This window comes from Sorex fumeus, unplaced genomic scaffold, assembly GCF_029834395.1.
Source record: "Sorex fumeus unplaced genomic scaffold, SorFum_2.1 ptg000094l, whole genome shotgun sequence".
Taxonomy (NCBI): Eukaryota; Metazoa; Chordata; class Mammalia; order Eulipotyphla; family Soricidae; genus Sorex; species Sorex fumeus.
In genome coordinates, this window is record NW_026606151.1 from 17,185,039 (window position 1) to 17,194,777 (window position 9,739).

Below are 9,739 nucleotides of genomic sequence, written 5' to 3' on the forward strand. Positions count from 1 at the left end.
GGCATCTTGCTTAAAAAATTAAAAAAAAAAATCAAATTCTCCTGTTTAGAGTTAAATGGAGAGGCTTACAGTTCGCTTTTTTTTTTTTTTTCTGAAGCCAGTGTTTACAAGGGTGCTTAGAGGTAGCCTGGATTCACAGGTGTCTTGGGATAACAAAAGGCATCCCACCCAGTCTGTACCACAAAGGCTTGTGTTTCCCATCTGAAGATCAAACCAAAGGCGAAGTGAACCCGGGAGGAAAACCCGATAACCTTTCTCTGGGCGAGGAGGGGGCAATTTGCATTGATTTGCACCTGCTTGAGTTGCAAGCCCTCAGGCTTGATCTTGAATTTAAAAAACAATAACACAACAGCACAACATCCTGGCCTACCCCTTAGAGTGACATTCTTATGGCTTGTTCTCTGTGAAAATTTAACCTTCTTCTGGCATTTTCCACCTCCTGTGGTGGTTCTCAATGGTCCAAAGGCTTTTTCTCTGGGGCTGGAAGGAAACCAGCTTAGAATCCCACGGTTGGCCAGGTAAGGGGGTGGGGGAGGTGGGGGGGGGCTTTCCAGGAGATCCTGGAGGGCAGCAGTCCTCTTCAGAGTGAGGTCTGAGTGTGCACCGTTGCAACAGTGCAAATCCAACCACCAATCCAAGTGTTTGGAGAATCCCGGAAAAGAGATTGGCAAAGGAGTAGGACAAGACGTTCTGGGAGTGGTTACCGGTGCCCTACAACGGTGCCGAGAACGTCTCTCGGACTGTCTTCAGTGACTGAAACTCAAGCTGGAAGTTTATGATAAGGCTGTTTTATAGGGTGTGAATGGCAGGAACACTGATGACAAATTCCTATGGACTTGGGAGTAGTAAAAGCAAAAGTATCATTCCATCGGCACGAGGTGAAGTCAGGAAAGGGGCACTGAAGAGGAAAAGCAGGACCCTAAGTGGGTGCTGCTGGCTGGCTCTCCCATTGAGGCCACAGGATATGGGGGGTGCCCAGGCCCCCGTCCAAGCCGTCCTTCATGCCCCACTTGTGTCCCTTCACTGTCCTTCCCCCCCCCCACCCCCGCCCCCCTCCGCCTGCCTGCCTGCTCCCCCTCACTTGGTCAAAAGCAGAAGTATAATTCAGTTGTCTGAAAGAGGCCAGAATAAAATAGTCTGCCCTGCTAAGTGATTCTTTAAGATGAACCCTAAAAATAGGTGTCTGCTTATTATCTGGCTGCAAGCTACCTATTACACAACAGTTGACTAATCTTAAAAAAAAAAACCAATGTGGATGTATTTAAATCACTGGCTCTTTTTTTCAATTACATCTTGAAAAGAAGGCAAGGCAAGGTGAACGTGTGTTTCCCGGCTGTCGGTGGTATTTGCTAATCCAGTGATAAAACTAGGCTGGGCTCATTCCACGGAGACGGAGACAAGGGGCAGAGAAAGTCCCAGAAAGACCCCACACAGCGTCACTGTTCTGCCAGGAGAAGCAGGCACCAGGCTTGGCCGCTGGGCCAAAGCTGAACTTGCTGGACCTCAAATCCCTATAGCATGAGCCTCGTATGCCATTTTTGCTGTATTTTATTTCATTTTATTATTGCTGTGGGTGCCCCAGGCCCAAGAGAGCTGGTGAGCGATGAAGGCCATTCAGAGATGCTTACGGGGGCACACGGTATCAGGGATCAAATCCAGGGCCTTGGGTATCAAGGCGCACGCGCGCGCGCGCACACACACACACACACACACACACACACACATACTGGTAGGGATGGAGTGCAAGGCATAGCACTCTCACTGGACCTCATTTTGCATGATCTAAGTGTCATTCACTCTCAACCATCACAGGGCCACATATGCCCTTTCAGCCTTGCGGATAGCAGGACTTCTACAAACCACACAGTGGGCCAGACAGACAGGACAACGGGTAAGACCTTTGCCTCGCAGGCGGCCAACCCGGGTTCAACTCCCAGCACTCTTAACCCCCAGGAGTGATTCCTGAGTGTAGAAGCAGGAGAAAGCTCTCAGTACAATAGGATGTGGCCCCCAAACAAACAAAAAAAAAAATTAAAAAGATAAACCTCACAAAGGAAGACTGAAAAAGTAATACAAGGCTTAAGATATTCTCCTTACATTCTCCCTGGCCTGAGTTCAAATCCCCGGCACTGCACAAGGTCCTCTGAGCATCGCCAGGGGGAAATCCTGAGCACAGAGCCAGGAATAGCCCCTGGACCCTGCCAGATGTGGGGCAAAAATAATACACCCAGGAGAGGAGTTGACCCTGAAGGGCAATGAGCTGGACACACACAGAAGGTGACAGTGGCCCAGCAGGTGTGGCTCCCGTGAAGTAACGACACTCATTCCGACTCTGGAAAGTACCTTTCTGGCCTTCTTCTCCTAGGACCGAGACTCGCTCAGCGCCATTTCCAAGTTGGTGGGAGGCACGGGGTCTCTGAGGTGCAAAAAAACCCCACTTTAAACAGTTCTGTTTTTCGGACTACCATACCTGGAGGTTTTCAGGGCCGACTCCTGGCCCTGAACTCAGGACCTGTCCTGCAGACCATCTGGGGTCTGGGGTACAGGGGGTTGAACCCAGGGTCGGCTGCATGAAAGGCACGCTGTGGGGTCCCTGGCTTTGAACCGCTTTAGTAATGTCATGGAAGGGGAAACTATGACTGAACTTAGGCAGATGAGAAAGAAATAACAACGTGATATTTGTGTGTGTGTGTGTGTGTGTGTGTGTGTGTGTGTGTGTGTTTGAAGTCCCAAGCAGTTCCCTGGGGACCCAGGGGCCACTCCTGATGATACTGGGTCCTGCTGGGCTGGGCTGATGGTTCACTGCTGGGGGGGAGGGGTACACAGGGGACCTCCAGGGCTACACCCATTGGTGCTCAGGGTCACAGGGTGCTAGGGAGTGAGCCAGGCTCCATCCCTGGCTCACAGTGACTTTTTTTTTTTCAAATTGAATCACTGTGAGATACAGTTACAAAGTTGTTCCTGATTGGGTTTCAGTCATACAATGTTCCAGCATCTGTCCTGTCACCAGTGTACATTTCCCACCACCAATGCCCCAGTTTCCTTCCCCTACCCTCCACCCCCACCTCCCAGCCTGACTCTGTGGCAGACACTTTTCTTCTCTGTCTCTCTCTCTGTTTCTCTGTGTGTGTCTCTCTCTGTCTCTGTCTCTGTCTCTCTCTGTCTCTCTGGGGGCATGATGGTTTGCAATACAGGTGCTGAAAGGTTATCATGCTTATCCTTTTACCTCCTTTCAGCACTCAGTTCTTGTCCAGAGTGATCATTTCCAGCTGTCATTGTCATCGTGGTTCCTTCTCTGCCTTCCAACTATGGGCCATTCATTGCTCCTGGCCCTGGTTTCTACTGTCGTTGGGCATCAGTCTCATAGCACAACACGGTTTTCTGAATGACACTGATCTCCCAGAGCATCAGAGTGAGCCGAGGGGGAGGGATGACAAGAATGGGAACGGATCAGGGCTGGGCTGGGGTCAGAGTTTAGAGTTGCTCAAGCTGACACAGTTACTTAGTATCTCAGCATCACAGTTTCCCATTTGCAAACAAGGACCAAAGAGGCCCTGCAGGGCTCTGCCATGACCAAGCATGTGTGCAATCTCCCATCATCAAAACAGCCGCAAAAAAGAAAGGAGAAAGGAAGAAAAGTAAATAAAAAGAAGAACTCATTGCACAGAGAGGACTTTTGTGAACTGCAAATAAGATAATATGCTCCGGCATTTTCGCAGACGAGGTCCATATGTGCTCTGAGGGCTGCCCAGGATATTTCAAAGGGGCCGCCGGTGAAGATGGCATACATGGGGGGCAGGGCACAAGACAGAGAGGCCAGCGAGTGGGCCAGGGGAACTGCCGTTGGAAAAGGTGGAGGGACACTGTGATACACCCTGAGTGCAAGGCAGAATGCTTGGTGAGAACACTCGGAAATGATTACTTAAAATAGATGCATTCTCCCCAGAGGACAGGAATGAAACAATTAGAGCCGCACAGTCTAGCAAAGAGGAAATCCTTCAGCTACACCGGAGGAATAATGTTTTTTTGGAAAGGAAAAGTGGAAACTGGCTTTGTTTCTTTCTTTTGCGTGGTCAGGAACTACTCTGGGCACTGCTCAGGGGACCATATGTGGTGCTGGAGATCTAACCAGGCTGGGCTGTGTGCAAGTCAAGCCTCCCTACCCACTGTACTACCCCCCTCCCCGCCCACTAGCACCATTTTACCCGAAATACAGAAATGTAGAGGTACATTAATTTTACTTTATTGGGTGAGGGGTGGGGGGGCCACACCTGGCTGGCAGGCTCATGGGCTATTCCTGGTTCTGTGCTCACAAGTGATGCTCAAATGGGACCACCTGTGATGCTGGATGCTGGGGACTGAACCAGGTCCACTGCATGCAAGGCTGATGCCGACCCTGGTACTCTCTCACTGATGATTCTTATTATTTTTTCTGTTTGGGTCACACCCGGCAGTGCTCAGGGGTTACTTCTCACTCTGCACATAGGAATTACTTCTGGTGGTACTCAGGGGACCATATAAGACGCCAGGGACCAAACCCGGGTTAGCCGCATGCAAGGCAAACATCCTACTTGCTGTACTACTGCTCTGGCCTCACACTGAAGATCCCTTTCTTTTGTAAATTAAAAAAATATATTTCTATACTTTTGAATTGAACCACAGTGATACACACATTCGCAAAGTTGTTCATGATTGAATTTCAGTCATATTAGGCTCAAATATCCATCCCTTCACCAGTGAATTTTTCCCACCACCAGTTTCCTCCCACCCCCCGCCCACAAAGAGGATTCTTGATTTCATGGGTTATTATTATAATCATGGCAACATGGTATTCCTTGAATTTGATCATTTTTTCTACTGTAAGCAAAAGCTTTTCTTGAATTTTGCACTTATTTATTGGTAGGAGGGACTCGTGGATTCTTTATTCAATGGGCTTACTCTATGGCCATCATTTAATGCAAAAGCCAGTTGGACCATACCCCAAGATGCTCAAGGGCTACTCCTGGCTCGGATTTTGTGGTTTAGACCTTGAGGTAGCATTTAGTGCTGGGGATTGAACCTTGGTCTCCCACATGCGAAGTATATGCTCAAATCCTTTGAGCCTGGCCCTTATAAATTGACTTTTATCAATCAAATGAATTGCAGTAATGCTAAAGTCATAGTTTGCAGGTGAAGATACACACATACACAAATATATTCAAATAAAATTATTTCTGGCTGGACCAAGAGCACAGTGGGTAGGGTGTTTGCCTTGCATGCAACTGACCGGGGTTCAATTTCTCTGTCCCTTTCGGAGAGCCCGGCAAGCTACCAAAAGTATCCTGCCGGCACGGAAGAGCCTGGCAAGCTCCCTGTGGTGTATTTGATATGCCAAACACAGCAAAAACAAGTCTCACAATGGAGACGTTACTGGTGCCCACTTGAGCAAATCGATGAACAACTAGAGGACAGTGCTACAGTGCTATAGTGTCTATATATCAGATACATATTAGAAATAATTTGACAATCTGCTCCCCTCTTCTCTTTCATTCTCTTTCAAAGCAATGGCAGCAGAGTGAGTGTGGTGAAGCAATTTTCAGGGACTGGCTGAACCATTTGAAAAGAAAAGATGAAATGTTACTCGCATGCCTATTCACAGGAATGGGCAGTTGTAGGGATTTCTAGGTAATTGACACTGTTTCAGCCTGGGGAAAATGAAACTTGTTTTTTCTTCATTCTGGTGAATTAAATAAATGGCAGGGAGTAGCAGCTGGCCTCATGATAATTAGAAGAGAAATGAATCAGGACATAAAACTCGCTTTAATCTCATGAGGGTTGAATGGATTTTGACTAATGTTGTCACGACGCCTCTTAAAATGCCAAGTCTAGCACACTCACAGATCTTGGTGCAGAGGTGGGACAAGTGATACATCCCAGTAGGCCCAACTACTCCTTATTTGGAAGGAAAAGGCATTTTGCACTTAAAATTAAAGTTTTTGGCAATAATCAGCAAATTTACTCCCCCCCCCCCCCCAAAAAAAAATAACAGCAGGGACTGGAGCAATGGTACAGCTGGTAAGGCACTTGCCTTGCGTACAGCCGACCCAGGTTCAATCCCTGGCACCACCTCTGGTTCCCCAAGCCCTACTAGGACTGACCCTTGAGCACAATGAACCCTGAGCACAGCCGGTGGAGCTCCCAAACTAAAACAAAAATGAAACAACAACAAAGAACAAAGTATAGAAGGTAAGGTCTTGCAAGTGACCAACCAACCCCAGGTTTTGTTGTTGTGGTTGTTGATGCTCATTTTTGTTGCTTCGATTTGGGGGCGCAACCAGAGGTGCTTAGGGCTACTCCTGGCTCTGCACTCAGAGATCACTTTTGACAGGGCTTGGGGTCCATGTGGGGTGCTGGGGATTGCATTAGGGTCAGCTGTGTTCAAGGCAAGCGCCCTGCCTACTGGACTATTTCTCCAGCCCTCTAACCCCAGTTTGATCCCCAGCACCTGCTACCGTCCCCTGAGCACCATCAGGAGTGAGCCCTAAGCACAGAGCCTGGAGTAAGTCCTGAGTATGTCTGAATGTGATCCAAAGACCAAACAACAACAACAACAACAACAAAAGCCAGTAAAGCCCTTGTACAGCCAAAGGGAAGCAACTCTTGGAAACATGTCCTCTTAGACAGCTGGGCTGATCCTACTGGGAGAAAAAATACACCCACCACAAACCCTCTCTTTTTTGAGGACTAGATTCAAAAAACAACAACGCTCTGATGGAGGAGGAATAATCTCAGACCCAGCATCATTGTTCCATGCAGTGTTCTTGCACACAGCCTGTTTACCCTGAACTCGGCAACTGATTTCTAGCTCTTGGTGATGGTGGTTTCTGCCTTCAAAACAGGATTGAAACGAGATTGACATTTACAGTATCCATGGCTAGATAGACCTTACAGAAACTGCCATTTTCATCAGCTCGTGTTCTTTAAAATTGTTTTTTCATCTAAACAGAAAAAAAAAATCACTAGGTTCTAGGGGAAGTCACCCCAAAGTCTGCTGAGAAGTACAATTATTTCCATGAGCTGGTTCTCTTGCCCAGTGGGTGGGATGAACCCCTAGCATTCATTAATGGGCAGGAGAGTCCAATTTCCAGAAATTCCAGAAAATGGAATTGGGTCTTTCTTGGGGTTTGTTTTTGTTTTGGGCCACACCGAGCAGTATTCAGGGCTTTCTCCTGGCTCTGTGCTCAGGGGTCACTACTGGCAGGGCTTGAGGCACCATAGGGGGGTGCTGTGGCTGGAACCCCCAGGATGACTGCGTGCAAGGTAAGTGGCCCTATCTGCTGCCCTATTGTTCGGGCCCTGGAATGGGTCTTCTAAATAAAGCGTCATGGGATGGTCCATCTTAGAGAAAGGGAAATAATGACTTTCAAGGGTCTGAGAGATAGTTTAGGAGATAGGTAAGGCATTTGCCCTGGATGTGGTTGCAGTGGGCACAATCCTGGCTAAATTTCCAGGACCACAGATGGTCCCGTGAGCATTGCCAGGAGTTACTCCTGAACATAGAACCAGGAATATTCCTTCCCATAAATAAATAGGCACAATGAAAGAAATGAAACATTTTCAAGCATTTCAGATACAATCTAATAATCAACTAAATTGATTTTTCTGTGTGTGTGTGTGTGTGTGTTTTCTTTTTGGGTCACACCCGGTGATGCACAGAGGTTACTCCTGGCTTATGCACTCAGGAATTACTCCTGGTGGTGCTCGGGGGACCATATGGGATGCTGGGAATTGAACCCGGCTCGGCCGTGTGCAAGACAAACACCCTACCCACTATGCTATCACTCCAGCCCCGAAATTGATTTTTCTGACTTGTGTATTTTGAAAGAAGAAAACACAAAAGATGGTAGATTGGTGACCAATAGAGCTTAAAACCACCAGCTCATTTATGATTAAGAGCCTTGATTTGAGCAGGGTGATTTCCACCGGGCCCTTACCAGGCGAAGGTGAAGAAAAGGACTTAAAGCAGAGGCAGCACTGTCGAACTCAGTCACATGCGTCATTTTATTCCTGTTGTTATGACAACACTTTTAAAAGCAGCACTTCTAGTTTAGCATTCAGGCGTCTGATTATTAGCACTGTAGTACTGTCCTTCTGTTGTTCATCGATTTGCTCGAGCGGGCCCAGTAATGTCTCCATCATGAAACTTGTTGTTACTGTATTTGGCATATCGAATACCTCACGGGTAGCTTGCCAGGCTTTGCCGTGCGGGCTCTCAGTAACTTGCTGGGCTCTCCGAGAAGGGCAGAGGAATCAAACTAGGGTTGGCCACGTGGGTCAAGTGCAAGGCAAACGCCCTACCTGCTGTGCTATCGCTCCACCCTGATTATAGTCTTGAAAATAATCCATGAGGGTATGGAGTGCGGTTCAAAAAGGACCATGAAGACAGGCAACTCTTACCCCAGGACTCCTTCTGGCTCCTTCACCTGGTTTTGTTCTGTGGGGAACAGGCTCAGACGGGGAGGGAAACTTAAAGCAAGGACGTGGGAAGATGCACATTGTGATCTCCTGTAGTTGCCTTTGGGAACGACACTTCCTTTCATAATCTTTGAGTTTCTATTCTCTTGACTGCCACCGACACTTCTGGTTTCCGGGGCGCCACAACCAGCAATGCTCAGGACCGCGGCAGGGTGGGCGGAATGTGAGCGCTTAATCCTCCTTTCCAGCCACATCAGTCAGTTTGTGCGAATCTGGAGATGATGGCATGCATATTCTGATTTGCTGATAGAACTATATAAAATATTTCTTAGGACATAGATGGATTATGATAGAATAATTGATCAACACACAAAAGAATCTCGGAACTGAGCAGCTCACTGCAGAGATGGCCTCTGGACTTTAATCCAGGCCAATTTCATGGGGATACCTCTGACAGGAGCAGGCGTCGTCCCTCCACCTGTCCCCTAAGAATCCTGGAAGCCACCAACTTCCAGAACCCAACGAGAAACCCAGGTACATGGGTTCAGTGATGGCAAACTCCAGGCCTCAAGGGATAGGGCATGGGCTCATCCTTCGTATCCCTGTGCCCTCATGGGACCCAAGCTGACAAATTGCCTTGGCCTGCTATTTAAGCTCCTTAATGGCCATGAACCAGAGACACACAAAAGAATCTCAGAACTGAGCAGCTTGCTGCAGAGATTTCTGCAGACCCTAATTACCTAAAATTTTAGAATTCTAGGGCTGGAGTGATAGCACAGCAGGTAGGGTGTTTGCCTTGCACGTGGCTGACCCGGGTTCGATTCCCAGCATCGCATATGGTCCCCCGAGCACCGCCAGGAGTAATTCCTGAGTGCAGAGCCAGTAGTCACCCCTGTGCATGGCTGGGTGTGACCCAAAAAAGCAAAATAAATAAATAAGTAAACAAATAAATAAATACATTTTAGAATTCCAGGACCGTGTGGTTGAGAGAGTGACCATGCAACATCTCATGCTATTCATAACAAGCAATACGGAAGAGAGAAAGGGAAGATTGTCTGCCAAAGAGGTAGGGGGAGGGGTGGGATGGCGGGAGGACACTGGGGACATTGGTGGTGGAAGATGTGCACTGGTGGAGGGATGGGTGTTCGATCATTGTATGACTGAAAAGCTTTGTAACTGTATGTCATGGTGATTCAATAAAAAAATTTTAAAAAATAACTGATAAAGGGAGATTGATGTTGGAATGGGCCTATTACATGAATCAATGACCTGTTGTATTTACATG